The sequence below is a fragment of the Procambarus clarkii genome, chromosome 75 (assembly GCF_040958095.1).
Source record: "Procambarus clarkii isolate CNS0578487 chromosome 75, FALCON_Pclarkii_2.0, whole genome shotgun sequence".
NCBI classification, from domain to species: Eukaryota; Metazoa; Arthropoda; class Malacostraca; order Decapoda; family Cambaridae; genus Procambarus; species Procambarus clarkii.
The window spans coordinates 20,755,939-20,772,414 of record NC_091224.1 but is presented as its reverse complement, the minus strand read 5'-3'; the positions used below and the strand labels follow the sequence as shown (position 1 = coordinate 20,772,414).

The 16,476-nt window shown below is 39.7% G+C and overlaps 1 long non-coding RNA gene across 1 annotated transcript in view; it reads right to left on the bottom strand.

Moving 5' to 3' along the window:
• Window positions 1-6,136: 6,136 nt before the first annotated feature.
• The window catches only part of LOC138356890 (uncharacterized), a 160,057-nt gene continuing 149,717 nt past the window's right edge, over window positions 6,137-16,476 (bottom strand). Inside the window, exon 4 of the long non-coding RNA XR_011224683.1 lies at window positions 6,137-6,229. This is a non-coding gene — a long non-coding RNA (uncharacterized lncRNA). The remainder of the gene's footprint in view (window positions 6,230-16,476) is intronic.

The window sequence follows — 16,476 nt, the reverse complement described above, 5'->3', positions numbered from 1 at the left end:
TACAAACATAATATTGGATTTATAGATAGAGCTAGTACATACAATACCTAAAGCCACTAGAACGCATAGCGTTTCGGGCATATTATTGAGAGAGGAAAGATATTTATATTTAAACAATTTTTTTTTTTTACCGACGCTCTCCCTATTGATGAGAACTACAACCTAATGAAGATAAATGTTAATTTTATATAGATACTGTAATAAACGAAAGTTTTTAATGTCATCAGAGAAGCAGAAATATAGGCAAATTTTAAATCCCTTGTCATAAATATAACTGAAGTGAAAGCAAAGATATATGCATTTTGATAGTTACAAAGACAGCTCTTTAACACGGGTGGAACACGAACAAGGAGAACTTAGTACCCAAATGAGCCACAGAGATATTAGAAAGAATTTTTTCAGTGTCAGAGTAGTTAACAAATGGAATGTATTAAGCAGTGATGTGGTGGAGGCTGACTCCATACACAATTTCAAATGTAGATGTGATAGAGCCCAATAGGCTCAGGAACCTGTACACCTGTTGATTGACGGTTGAGAGTCGGGACCAAAGAACCAAAGCTCAACCCCTGCAAGCACAAATTAGGTGAGTACAACTAGGTGAATACAGCTGAGGGGCGGGACCAAACAGCTGAAGCTCAATTCCCTACGCATAACTAGACGAGTCCATAGGAATTACCGTTTGTCCTGGCGCCATCTATGTTTTGACAGCAGTACTACTAATGTTCCCACGTTATGTGATCGCTATACGGGTGTTACGGTCAGTTGCTCTTCTATATATGTTTATGGACAACGTAGGTGATTTGAGGCAATTTGCGGCCAGAGTGAAGTAGTATCCACGCGGTGAGTGATGGAGGAGGATATATACTGCTGTGTACTCGACCAGCGGGTGAGTTTAAGTCTTTATTTACTAAAGTGGAACATTACATTATGCCTTTAGCTGAACAAGTCTACTGGTGGGGGAAGTAGACGGGTTTTATGAAAGTATTTTACCTAAATATTTGTATTTGGTTAACTAGTTGAGCCGTTACCAGGGAGGGTGTTCCTTTAATCTAATAATTCTAGCCGGACAAAGTGATTAAATAAGCAGCAGTCTCCAATATTTAAGCAGCAGATTAAATATTAGCAGTCTCCGTGGTGTAGTGGTAAGACACTCGCCTGGCGTTCCGCGAGCGCTATGTCATGGGTTCGTATCCTGGCCGGGGAGGATTTACTGGGCGCAATTCCTTAACTGTAGCCTCTGTTTAACGCAACAGTAAAATGTGTACTTGGATGAAAAAACGATTCTTCGCGGCAGGGATCGTATTCCAGGGACCATAGGATTAAGGACTTGCCCGAAACGCTACGCGTACTAGTGGCTGTACAAGAATGTAACAACTCTTGTATATATCTCATAAACATAAGAACATAAGAACAAAGGTAACTGCAGAAGGCCTATTGGCCCATACGAGGCAGCTCCTATTCTATAACCACCCAATCCCACTCATATACTTGTCCAACCCGTGCTTGAAACAATCGAGGGACCCCACCTCCACAATGTTACGCGGCAATTGGTTCCACAAATCAACAACCCTGTTACTGAACCAGTATTTACCCAAGTCTTTCCTAAATCTAAACTTATCCAATTTATACCCATTGTTTCGTGTTCTGTCCTGTGTTGATACTTTTAATACCCTATTAATATCCCCCCGGTTATGTCCATTCATCCACTTGTAAACCTCTATCATGTCACCCCTAACTCTTCGCCTTTCCAGTGAATGCAACTTAAGCTTTGTTAATCTTTCTTCATATGAAAGATTTCTAATTTGGGGAATTAACTTAGTCATCCTACGCTGGACACGTTCAAGTGAATTTATATCCATTCTATAATATGGCGACCAAAACTGAACTGCATAATCTAAATGGGGCCTAACTAGAGCAAGATATAGCTTGAGAACCACACCAGGTGTCTTGTTACTAACGCTGCGATTAATAAATCCAAGTGTCCGATTTGCCTTATTACGAACATTTATGCATTGATCCTTTTGTTTTAAATTCTTACTAATCATAACTCCCAGATCCCTTTCGCAATCCGACTTCGCAATCACAACACCATCTAGCTCGTATCTTGTAACTCTATCATCATTACCTAACCTCAGAACTTTACATTTATCAGCATTAAACTGCATCTGCCAATCCTTTGACCATTTCAAAACCCTATCTAGATCAACTTGAAGTGATAGTGAGTCCTCCTCCGAATTAATTTCCCTACCGAATTTCGTATCGTCGGCAAATTTGCAAATGTTGCTACTCAAACCTGAATCTAAATCATTTATATATATTAAAAACAGAGGTCCAAGGACAGAGCCTTGAGGCACTCCACTTACATTTTCCCACTCTGACTTGACTCCATTTATACTGTTTCCTTTGGTATAGCCATGCCCTAATCCAGTTTAATATAGCACCCCCAATACCATGAGCCTCTTTTTAATCAGTCTTTCATGTGGCACTGTATCAAAAGCTTTGCTAAAGTCTAGGTACACATCACAATCCTTACCACTATCAACTGCCTCAACTATGCTAGAATAAAAAGGTAACAAATTTGTTAAACATGAACGGCCATTTATAAAACCATGTTGCGACTCGATTATTTTGTTTTTCAAGATGAAGACGAATTTTATTTGCTATTATAGATTCGAGTAACTTTCCCACAATAGACGTTAGGCTAATTGGTCGATAGTTAGACGCAAGTGATGTATCTCCTTTCTTAAAAACTGGTATCACATTAGCAACTTTCCAAAACTCTGGCACTCTGCCTGACTCTATTGATTTATTAAATATGGTTGACAGTGGGTCACAAAGCTCCTTTTTGTATTCTTTAAGCACCCTGGCAAACACTTCATCCGGCCCTGGGGATTTGTTTGGTTTGAGTTTTACTATTTGTTTAAGAACATCTTCCTGCTAACTGTTAAACTCGTCAACCTGTCCTCGTCCCCACCCACATAGACTTGTTCGGCTGAAGGCATATTGTTAAGTTCCTCTTTAGTAAATGCAGATACAAAATATTTATTAAAAATACTACTCATCTCTTCATCACTATCTGTTATTTGACCTGTCTCGGTTTTTAATGGACCTATCCTTTCCCTAGTCTTAGTACGATATAACTGAAAAAACCCTTTAGGATTTGTCTTTGCTTGCCCTGCTATACGAATTTCATAGTTTCTTTTTGCTTTCCTTATCTCTTTTTTTTTAACATTTCTAACCAGTTGTACGAATTCCTGTTCTAAAGTGACCTCCCCATTTTTAATCCTTTTGTACCAAGCTCTCTTTTTACCTATAAGGTTCTTCAAATTCTTTGTTATCCACTTTAGGTCATTAGTATTCGATCTATTAAATTTGTATGGTATACTACGTTCCTGTGCTTTGTTTAGAATATTCTTAAATAAGTTATATATTGAATCTTCATCGAAATCCCCATTTACGTCACCTATCGCTGGGTTCATGTCTCGCTCCAAGACCGGCCCCCACCCCATACCCAAGACTTTCCAATCAATTTGACCCAAAGAATTTCTTAGGCTATTAAAATCAGCTTTTCGAAAATCTGGCACTTTAACCGAATTTTATCCTACAGGTCTATTCCATTCTATGCTAAATCTGATTTCTTTGTGATCACTGTTCCCTAGCTCACTCCCTATTTCGATGTCATTAATTTGTTTCCCTGTTAGTTAACACTAAATCTAAAATATTATTTTCCCGTGTTGGTTCCTTAATGTGTTGCGTAAGAAAGCAATCGTCAATTAATTCTAGAAAATCTTCAGCTTCACTATTCCCTGTTTTGTTCAACCAGTTTATTCCACTAAAATTAAAGTCACCCATGACGTAAATACTGTTAGATCTAGATGCCCTAGATATTTCATCCCATAGATGCTTTGCTTCCATTGTCTAAATTTGGTGGCCTATATATAACTCCTATTATAATATTATTTGCTTTTTCGTATAATTCTATCCAAATAGTTTCTGAGTGTGACTGTTTTGATTCCCTCTTTGAGACTACATTTCAAATTTGTTGGGAGAAGTGTTGTAAGTAGTGCCTAAAAGCTCTCCTTGGACCTCGGTTATTAGCAAGATTATGGTTTAGACTGCAATAGTTGCAGAATTGGCAAATAAAAAATACCGATGCCCTATATAGTTTTGAAATGGTTAAGACTACCAGATGCAGTTTAATGCTGACAAATGTAAGGTTTGGGGGCTAGGTAAAGATGAGATAGATGGTGTAGATTGTTAAGTGTTAAATTGTTTGCAGGTGGTAAATTCTCCCCGAGCTGGCACTGCTCTCCAGCCTGGGATGTTGATTGGTTAGTCTTCAACTGCCTCCCAACATGGTAGTGAGGTCCTGAGCTGACATGCAGTGAGAACGTGGAAAGCTTCCTGAATTTGCACGTGGTATGCCTCTTTCAAACCAGCAGCTGGCACAAATGTTCCAGCTAACATCAGAATAGTGGATGAAGCCCACACTAAAATGTAAGTGGTATAGTAAATGGACTATATAGGATGTATAGTATAGGATGTTGACTTGAAATGACTATAGCTTTGTTTGTAATTAATAAAAATGGGACAACAAGATACTTAGTGTGCCATTTAAAATGGCAACTGTTAAACTGGTGGTACAGGTATGAACAAAATAACATCACTATGCAAATAACTTTTTAGTAATATTTACTGTTCACATGACAGGTTGTGGAAGGTCCTGGCAACAAAGAGCTGCAGGAAAATACTTGCAGATCTACAGTAAGTAGTGTTGTGTACATTGGAATTAGAGGGTAGAAGTTAATTGCTAAAAACCTATTAAATATTAGGGTATGGAAGTCTAGGCTTAAGCTAGTGGGTACCATATCTGCAAGTTTAGTCCTTTCAGGAATGTATTGAAATTGTGAAAATTGTAATGTGGGGCATTAGATCTTGAACAGCATAGTTGAGGGTGTTTTATTAATAATTTTAATGAAATATAAATCTTGTTTAGTTAACATTAAATGTTTGTTAAATAAGCTTTAATCTATACCCTTAGTTATACATTTAATCATGAGTCCAAGTTAATGGAAGGAAAAGTTTTGTTCCAAGTGATATTTTTCCCTTGAAATTAAAAAAAAAATATTCAATGATTACTTTAGCTTGGTTTTAAATTTATATAGTTTTCCAGAATGTGGTTTGGAAAGTCCAGAAGTTCCTGTCAGTTGGAAGAGTTATCAGGTGAGTTGTAGTAAAGGTTAATCTGAATAGATTTGCATAAAAGTAAAAAATAGTAATAACTTAAACAATATAGCATTGGCTAAAGATAAATGTAAATTGCCATTGAAGTGCTGTTGTGGATAGTTTCTGAAATGACATTTACTGAAACTTGGCAAATTGATGCCATATATATTTATATTGCTAAATTAGATCTTTACTACTGCTACTAGAATATGTAGGAAAGGTAAATTCCTTAAAGAAATTTTTTCCATCTGAATTTGCAAAGTAAAGCAAGATTGGCTTTAAATCTGAAATTAATTTGTTGAAATATTTTTCAGGTGAAAGTGATTATGATGCATGGACTGAGGCTCCTTTACTCTGCAAAAGGACATCTACAAAAGTTGGTGAGTTTGAATTTGATGTTTTAGCTATATCAATGACCTAATCTTAATTCTCTTATCTAGTCCATTTATAGGTGTGTAACCATGTCCTACTGTTACAACCCACAGGGGATGATGCAGTTTGTACTGATCCTACCCCATTTCATAAAAGGGGACCAGGCAGTCCTGCAGACTTCCCTGGCTTGGCTTTTTCAGAGCTTTGCTCTACTACCCATCTAGTAGATGGACTAGATTTGCATAGGTTTAGGGACCCTTAACAATGGTTACATTGTTAATTCTCACAGGGCTTGTTTGCTGAATGGGTGGATGCATCTAAAACTTTAGTGCCTGGCATGCATTGTACAGTGCTTTCAGTAAAGCATATGTACAATGTGTTGATGGCACTGAAGTGGTGGATGTAATGCACCTGTTCAGGGAACAAGCTCTGCACTAAAACCAGAGGAAGGGATAGGCCTGGCTGAGCCTATCTTAAAAGATAGGATGTTAGGATTTTTTGGCTTATTATTAGGCATTGGTGATAATAAAAGTAGTGTCTGTTTAATGTTTATTTTTCTTTTACAGGTGATTGTCTCTGGAGTTGTCTTGGCCTTTTGGATCTGTTCATCTAGGAGCATCTGTCCCACAACCTGAAACAGTAATAAATATTAGATGTATTATAAATACTATATGTAAAACTTATTAAATAAAAATTTTAATGAAACTACTTTATACCTTATCCTGAAATTATGCTGGAAATTATTGTTTACTACTATTGATGCAATGTTTAAACATCTGAAATTTTTTTTTACTTTGAAAATAAATACTTGGTAAACACCTATCTGTAACTTGTTACATAGGTGCATGCAAAATGCATTGAAAAGATGTAAAAGTGGACTACCTAGTCAATTTACATAAACTGACAAATATTGCAAATTAGTCTGAAATATTAAAGAGGAAGAAACTTTAGTCAATATTTTAGTTTTCATATTTGAAAGTAAATTTAAAGCTATGCAACACCTAAGCTTTGTACAAATTATGATTAAATTAACTAAAGATCATTGTTAAATTTACAAAACATTAGAAAAGTGACACTGAAGCATCTATACAACATGGTTTTCAGTCTTTATTAACTTAAATTTAATCAAAGCTCTTAAATGATTTGTCTGCCAAACTTCTGAAATATTTTACCTAGATTAAAACCATCATTGTTTGAAAGGGCAAAACAGATTACTGTCAATTAGTTTGACCTAACATTTGCAAGGTCCTGAAGGAATGGAATTTTTTGTAAAACTTTGTTTGCTAAAAACAAACCCTGCTCATTATTTTTAGAAATGGTAATTGCAACATTACCAAAGGCCATTGTTTTAATAGCCAAAGTACCAAATGAAAGGCCAAGAAGCAACAAACAGGTACATGGTAGAAAGGACAAAAGAATGGTTATGAGGACCCTTTCATTTGTTAAAGAAATGACTGGGAAAAATGCTGTCATACCACAAGGGGTCTTAACCCTTGTCATATACATCACTGACTAATCTAAATATTATCAACCACAAAAATTGCTGATAACATGTTATAAAAAAAATAAAGTATAATATTGAGGCCTTAATGCAGATCTCTAACTCAATATAAGTCTTGTTACTATTTATAAAGAAATTGCCAAACAGAAAAAAATCCAAGACCTTGCACGTGAGCCAGAACAATCCATATCACAACTACCACATTAAAATGAAACAACAATAAGGTAATTACCAAAAGAAGGCACCAAACCCGGAAGGCCATGTCGCACCATCAAAGTGCGAAATAATCAGAGGGCGCTAAATATCGCCAAGAATGCCAATACGAGAACAAAAACGCATAAGGCGAACGATATCAAAAGTATCCGATTCACCTAGAATTCTATCGAGGGACAAGTGACTGCGAGGGACGGTCGGAAAGCAAGACACACGCTCGTTCTGGAAGTCAAGACATTCAACAAAGATATGCACAACTGTAAGAGGGACAACGCAATTCGGACAATAAGGAGCAGGGCGGCGCTCCATTAAGTTGGTTGGTTGATCAGTCCGGCAACCAGGAGGCCTGGTCGACGACCGGGCCGCAGGGACGCTAAGCCCCAGAAGCACCTCAAGGTAAGGTGCCAAAGCAGTGTCCCACCGCCGGTTACTGTGGTAGGAGGAAGGCCACGGGGACACACTAAGTTTGAGAGTACGCAGCTTGTTACCAACCACAGGGGACCAACAACCCTGCCAACGGGGAAGAATGAATAACAGGATAAAAGTCGGAATACCTTTACGGGAGATGGGACAAGAACGGATAGTTTCCTTAGTGGCAGCATCCGCACGCTCATTGAAACATCAATATGGCGGGGAACCCAGCAAAACTCTACTGATTTAAATTTACTAGAAATAAGAAACAGCCAATGTTGAATCTCAATGACCACCGGATGGACAGGATTAAAGGACCCTAGAGCCATGAGGGCACTACGAGAATCAACTACAACCACAAAGGAGGAATGAGAATGAGAAAGCAAGAGACGAAGAGCATAGAGAATAGCATAAAGTTCTGCCGTAAAGACGCTAACCTCCGAAGGGAGGCGACACATGTAAGTACGGTCAGGAAAAACAACAGAGTAGCCCACACCATCCGCAGACTTAGACCCATCAGGGAAGATGGAAATAGAGTGGGAGTGCGAAGAAAAGTGCTCAAGGAAGAGGCTTTTCAGAATTGTAGGAGGGGTAAAGGCTTTAGTAATACAAGTCAAGGACGTACAAAACTTGGGAAGGGGGACTCTCCACGGAGGTAATGAAGGAACAATACGAGGAGAAACATTAGAAATATGAACAGAAAGAGAATCCTGTAAGCGAGATAACTGGACAGAAAGTGGGAGACAATGAAGAGGAACAGGAACCACAGGAGGAGGAAAAGTCAATGCACGACAGAGGCCAGAGGAAGGATGTTGGAAGGACCGCGCAAGATAGCGAAGACAGTAGCGATCACGGCAGTCCTGAAGAGAGAGAAAGCCAGTGTCAACATACAAACTAAGGGCGGGAGTCGAACGAAAGCCACCAGAGCCGAGATGCAACCCAGTATGGTGCAAAGCATCAAGACGGCGAAGAGTAGAAAGAGAAGCAGAAGAGTATGCAGGGCAACCATAATTGAGTTTAGACAGGACGAGAGAGGAGTGCAAATAGAGGAGCGTGCGCCTATCCGCTCACCAAGAAGTATGGGACAAAACCTTAAGGAGATTAAGGGCCTTAGAGCATTCAACTCGGAGGCAAGAGATATGGGCTGACCAAGACAAACGAGTGTCAAAGACTAACCCCAAAAGCTTCGCGGAATCCCTGTACACAATGAGATGACCATAAAGCAACAACAATGAAGTAAAGGTCCTTTCAGTAAGAATCTATCATTCACTGAAAGTTGCTGCAGTTAAAAATAAAAGAAAATACAAGTCCCTAGAAATAAACAAGCAACCTTTTTGACTAAGGAAAAGAAGGTAGTTATTCTACTGTATAAATCTAAGTATTCACTTAGATAACTGTATCCAAGCATAGAGGTCCCCCCCCCCATTCCTTTCAGAAAAACATCTACTTTCGAAAAAGTTTAACATTGGCCAACAAAAATGATTCCAGAACTAAATTGCCTAATACCAGGAACAACTGAGAGCCATGACAAACACTGCAACCCTCTCCTACCCCCAAGTCTTATGCTATTTATGATCCTAGGTAATTTGAGATACTATACTGTACTTCCTACAGACGAGTCTAGTGAGAGGATGATCTCCTGGCGATTAAATTGAAGCACGATACAGGTGTCAACGAACATCAGTCAGCCCACTTGTCAGCACAGTGGATAACTAATGACATCATAATCTGCAGTGTTGTATGCCTCCCTGTGGCCATTTAAATCAATAAAACACAGGGTTGTGGCAATGTTTACAGCATAAGGCAAGGTATAGAGGAATCCTGGAATGCCATGTAATGTGTAGTCCTTGAATGTGCTTTAGGCAACCAAATTGAATAACAACATTTCTGGTGTTCGGCTATATAATCCGAGTTTCTCATTCGGTATAATGTTTTAAACCTAAATAGGAATTCACTTTAAAGGTCAATTTATTTGGAAAGTGCTAACCAGATTCCAAATTACTGAGCTCTGAAAGTACTACAAGGCAAGTTTAACCGAATGAGTGTTTGCCTATCCATACCCCCATGAGGTATGTGACAACACTGAATAAAGAAAGGGTCTTTGAGCATTCACCGTGCAGGTATTTGACATGACCAATATAGCCAAGTGTTAAAGATCATTCTAAGCAGTTCTGCACAATCCATTTACTATCAATTAATATAATTGTACAATGGTGCTTGGTGGATGATATTTCCTATTAAAACTCATTGGACAACTGTTTGTATTAGACATTTTAAACCTACAAATGCTAGCCCTTGATATCGCACTACAGTATTAATTACAAGATGAACAATGTAAAATCAATACCACAACAGCAAAGGATGACGGCTTTTCAACAACCGACAAACACGCAGGTCTAACACCAGCCATCCCGAGAGAGGACGTCCCAAGCATGTACACCCCACAACTTTACATCACCTTTGCTACCTCACGCGAGCACGCAACAGCATGAGGATGCCATACTCCCAAACCAACTCCATGCACTTTGAGGCTTTAACAACTCAACATTTAAAAAGTTGATTTAAAAAATCAAACACCTGAATTTTTCCCTAATTAAATTTACTAGGGAAATGCACACCAAGCTATGAAACTTACAATGAAGATGAACAAACTACACACAACTGTCCCCAAACTTCCACATACCCCCCCCCCCCCCCTCTCACTCCTGCCCTCCCTCCTTAGGTGCTCTGATTGGCTGAGCACCTGAGCCACCACCACTCACCTCTTGTTGTGAGAGCCTAAAGCATGTTTGGTTGCACTTTAAAAGTTCCCGAGTGTACTCGCCTAATTGTGAGTACCGCCTGCCCAGTTCACCGTTTTGTTTTTCAATCTACCTTAATTTACCCCTTTACAGTCAAATATTATGCAAAATTCTGTTTAAGACTTGTCCCTTCTTAACTAAAATAACTGCTTTGGCCATCTGCAATCTTTCTAGGTGGGTAAAAATGACTCTTGAGGCCAGAAAGGACTTATCAGATGGCGATCATAACAATACGGTACACACACAAAATCACAACCTGATATACACCAAGCAGAAAATCCACTGGAGCTGTGAGGCGACGTAAACCCTTGCCCAAGGCACTGGCAGCTGCATACTCTACCACAGTATATTACTGACTTTGTAAAAGTCTTACAACCAGATTTCCCCATAAATCACAGCAAGTTTTGAGGCCCCTCCTTGAGTCAACGTCTTACGTAAGACCTACAAGCACTCGGGTGAAGGCTGAAGCAGTTCAACACCATACGCCCCAACTTCAAATACACAGTTGAGAGGCGGGACCAAAACGTGATTTTCTGTGTGTGCCTGAAGTTGGGGCATACGGTCTTGCTTCACCCTTCACTTTACCCTTCACCGGCGTACTTCAGGGGTTTTATTTAATACTTGGACTGGCTTCAGTAGGGCCTCCAGACTTTCTGTGGCTTCACAAGTGTCACGTGAATCCCCTGCATAGCAGTGGAACTGCCTTTTCCCTTCACCTTCAATGCCTCTGCACTGGAAGTATACATCTACACCAGCCCAGAAGAGTCATCAGTCCTGCCACCTCTCCATACCCCCCAGGGCCTGGCACGGCCTGGTACGACTCAGAGGCAAGCCAGGCACCACTGCTAACTGGCAGTTTGTCCCCACAAACAAGCAGTTAGCCGCCTTCAACTGACAGTGGTACAGCTCAACACAAAGGCACCGCCAGCCACAACGAGCAGTTTGCTAGTTGACCAGATGTCCACCTCGTGTTGACACTGGATGAGTCATCACCGCTGGACTATATAAAGAGCGCTGCCTCCCTGGAGAGGCAATCTCTCCCTTAGTGCTCTAGGATCACCTTGGTGTCTCTAACCCGTCGTCCACTTCCAGCCAACATCATGTGACTGATGCCATGGTGGTATGGTAGCTGTCTTCAGAACACCAGTATATCTTCTTGAAGTTATCTTGAAGTTATCTTGAAATGATTTCGGGGCTTTTAGTGTCCCCGCGGCCCGGTCCTCGACCAGGCCTCCACCCCCAGGAAGCAGCCCGTGACAGCTGACTAACACCCAGGTACCTAATTTACTGCTAGGTAACAGGGACATAGGGTGAAAGAAACTCTGCCCATTGTTTCTCGCCGGCGCCCGGGATCGAACCCAGGACCACATGATCACAAGTCCCGCGTGCTGTCCGCTCGGCCGACCGGCTTCATACTTTTATTCATTGCTTATAGTTTATTTTTTGCATTAAGGTCATACTAACTTGTTCACCTTTGCATTACATGATAGTCAAGTATTGTCATGTGTTATTTTTGTTCATTACTATTTCAGTAAATTGTTTAATTATTTATTTGATAATTTTCATTTGTTTCCATCTGCAACTTACACACTGCAAGGCCAATAGCAGCATTTCTTTCATTTATGTGAGGGAGAGCCATACCATCTTGGTTCAGTATAGCTGTGTACCATAACCCGTCACACAAGATATCCAGTTGTAAGATCTTTTACCATCAGTGGTGGTAAGAGTATGCAACTGGCAATGCCTTTGTTACAGGTTCGCTTCATCTCACAGCCCAGTGGATTTTCTCACACATTTGAATACATGAAACATACTTTATTTGATACATTCCAAACCAAAGTACTGTACATACAGTACAGTAATTATCAACCATCAAATGTGTGGGATAATCATAGTGCGCTAAATATCACTAACGTCGCCAAAAAGAACAAAAACGCATACGGCGAGCAATATCAAAGGTATTGAATTTACCAAGAATTTTATCGAGGGACAATTGACAGTGAGGGATGGTCGAGAAGCAAGACACGTAAGTCCTGGAAGTCAGGACATGTAGAGACAACGGTTTGGACAATAAGAAGCAGGGCAGCGCTCCATTAAGTGCCCGTGAGTTAAACGTGTATGACCACTATACAACCTCGCCAGAGCCGTTTCCCACCACCGGTTACGGTGGTAGGAGGAAGGCCACGGGAACACACTACTCTTAAGAGCACGCAATTTGTTACCAGTAACAGAAGACCAACAACCCTGACAACGGGCAAGAATGGGGAAATGAATAACTGGGTAAAAGTCATTATAAGGAATACCTTTACGGGAGATGGGACAGGTGCGGATAGCTTCCTTAGCGGCAGTGTCCGCCACGCTCATTTAAGAACACACCAATATGGGTGGGAATCCAGCGAAATTCCACTGTCTTAAATCTACTGGAGATAAGAAACAGCCAATGTTGAATTTCAACTACCAAAGGATGGACTGGATTAAAGGATTCTAGAGCCATGAGGGCACTGCAAGTGTCAACTACAAACACAGAGGAGGATTGACAGCGAGAAAAGAGTTGATGAAGAGCATAGAGAATAGCATAAAGTTCTGCCATGAAGATGCTAGTCTCCGGAGGCAGGAGACACAAAGGTGCAGTTCAGGAAAAACAACAGAGTAGCCTACACCGTCTGCAGACTTAAGACCCATGGTGAAGACGGAAATAGAGTGGAAGTGTGAAGAAAAGTGTTCAAGGAAAAGGTGATTTAGAACTGTAGGAGGGGTAAAAGTTTTAGTCATGTGGGTCAAGGCTTACAGAATTTAGGAACGGGGACCCCTCCATAGGGGCAAAGACGGAATGACACGAGGGGAAATATTGGTAACACAAACTGAAAGAGCATTTTGTAAGAGAGACAACCGTATAGAAAGAGATAGGTGGTGAAGGGGAACAGGAACCACAGGATGGGTAAAGGTCAAGGCATGACATAAGCAAGAGTGAGGGTGCTGTAAGGACCGTGCAAAGTGGAGAAGACAGTAGCGATCATGGCGATCCTGTAGAAACAGGACGCCAGTTTCAACATACAGGCTTAGGGTAGGTGTCGAAGGAAAGGTACCAAAGCTGAGCCGTAACCCAGTATGATGCAGTGTGTCCAGATGGTGAAGGGTAGAAGGAGAAGCAGACGAGTAAACAGGGCCATAATCGAGTTTAGACAGAACGAGAGAGGAATGTAAAGAGAGGAGCAGTGTCGATTAGCTCCCCAAGAAGTATGGGACATGACCTAAAGTTAGTTAAGGGCCTTAGAGCATTCAACTCGGACGTAAAAAATATGGGGCGACAAAGACAAACGAGTGTCAAAGATTAGCCCTAAAAGCTTTAGCAGATTCTTTGTACAAAAGGGGATGACCCCTGTTACCTAACAGTAAATAGGTATCTGGGAGTTAGCTGTTACAGGCTGCTTCCTAGGAGGGTGCGTGTGTGGGAGAAAAAAAATTAGTAGTTAACCACTGAACTGCTCTGTCTCCAAATAACCACCCTGGTGCACAAGAAATAAATTCTTTCCAAAAAATTTTTTTCTCTTCTTATATTGTTAAATGCAGAGTCTGATCACGGGGAAACTAAACAAAAAATATTGTATGTGACTTACTTAGCTGCGATGGAGCTGGGAAGTTGAGCAAATTATGGGCGCTGAGCGTTGGAGCGATGGGGGTCTGTCGGCCCCGCCACCCCGTGCGACGGCAGTTGCTGCGAATAAAATGTTGCGCAATTATTTTGAAATTTCTCATTCATTTCTTCTTTTTTTTGCGGTAATATTATTTAAAAGTGTGTAATTTGTGGAATTTATATAATTCAAAGTATAGAACATCGCTATGCTCAAAATTATGGGCCTCATATATGCGACATATTCTACAATCAAACAGTGTTTTTTGCTGTTATTACACTATATATAGATGATGATACTACTAGATGATACTACCCTCATTTACTCCAACCCCAACCCACATACACTAAATGATGTTTGTTAATAATGATCTAAAAAAAGTCCACTTATGGATGTCAACCAACAAACTAACACTTAACATAGAAAAGACCTACTACATCCTATTTGGAAGCAAATCTACAAATGCAATTCAGCTTCAGATTGACAATGTAAACATTAGCAATAAAAATGATGGAAAGTTTCTTGGCATATTCCTAGACAAGAGACTCAACTTCAGTACCCACATACAACACATAACTAAGAAAGTCTCTAAAACAGTTGGTATACTCTCCAAAATCAGATATTATGTTCCTAACTCTGCTCTCATCTCTCTATATTATGCACTAATCAATCCCTATCTCAACTATGGTATCTGTGCATGGGGTTCAACCACTGCAAACCACCTCAAGTCCATCATCACCCAGCAAAAATCTGCTATCAGAATAATATCAAATTCTGCTTTCAGACAACACACAGCCCCCTTGTTTAACTCCCTAAACATGCTAAACATAATCTCACTCCACAAATTCTCTTGTATCAACTACATTTACAAAACCCTATTCTTAAATGCAAATCCTTGTCTGAAACTCTTCCTGGACAGATGTAATAGGACCCATTATCACCACACCAGAAATAAATATCTCTTCGATATCCCCAGAGTTAAACTTAATTTGTGTAAACACTCTCTGCAAATAAAGGGACCCAGTTTATGGAATTCACTCCCTCCTGAATTGAAAAGCTGTCCAACTTTTACATCATTCAAAATTAATACTAAAAAGTACCTAATTTCATCTTCATAGATTTTCTCTTTTTGCCTTAAAATTGCACTGTATCTATTGCTACCCAATCTCCCAACCTTTTTGTTCCCAATTTGAACATCTTTACCTTTGAGATCATTGCTGTTTTCTTATATGTGCTGCCATTCTATTGTATGGTGTTTATAAATCTTGTTTATCTGTATCTTTTGCTACCCAGTCTCCCAATCTTTATGTACCCATTCTGAACATCTTTACCATTGTGATCATTGCTGTCTTATATGTGCTGTCAATCTGCTGTAAGGTGTCTATTAATCTTGTTTAAATTACTAATCAAGCTGTCAATGTAATCAATCAGAGCTTTAATATAACAATGTGCTTTAATATACTTACTTATCTCTCTCATCTCATTTTTCTCTTGTAATGTATCTTTCATTTATCAATTCTGATTGAACTTACCTACTTAAAATTATCTGCTAGATTAAGGACCTGCCCGAAACGCTGCGCGTACTAGTGGCTTTACAAGAATGTAATTACTGTACTATCCAATGTATTCTCACAAACCCAATGTACCTTCTTGTATATATATAAATAAAAATAAATAAAAATAAAAATAAAATAAAATATACACACATTGTATATACCCATCTACGTATGTATTCACCATAACGATCCACTATGTTGGTATGGTGAGCCCAAAAACATGAGTGAGCTGCCACACCCTGCCAGTCCTCCCTCCCTCCTCCAACACATTACTCGCCAACATTCCTCCTCCCAAAATACTGTTATTGTGTTTATTACACTATTTACACACGTTATGTATAAGTATGTACATGTTTTATTCATGTACATACGTACATACTTGCCATCTCCTCACCTCTCTCTCTTGCCTACTTAATGCTCTTGCTTCCTTCATCTCATCACAATCGACTTTATAATGGTCCAGGACGGATCGAAATGTCGTCGTCTATTCAATTTCCAGTGTGTGGTTTGGTCAACAATGAAATCTTCATGCAAGATCTTATAAAGAAAACCCCTAGAACGAGTTTTGCAGATACGAAAGAGTTTAAGGTGAGTAGGGGATGGTTTGAGAAATTTTGAAAAAAGACGTGGTATTCATAGTGTTGTGAGGCATGGTGAGGGTGCCAGCTCAGACAAAGTAGGGGCTGAAAGATTTGTTCGTGATTTTAAAGATTTTGTAGATACTGTACTGTATTGATGGATATATTCCACAACAAGTGTTTAAT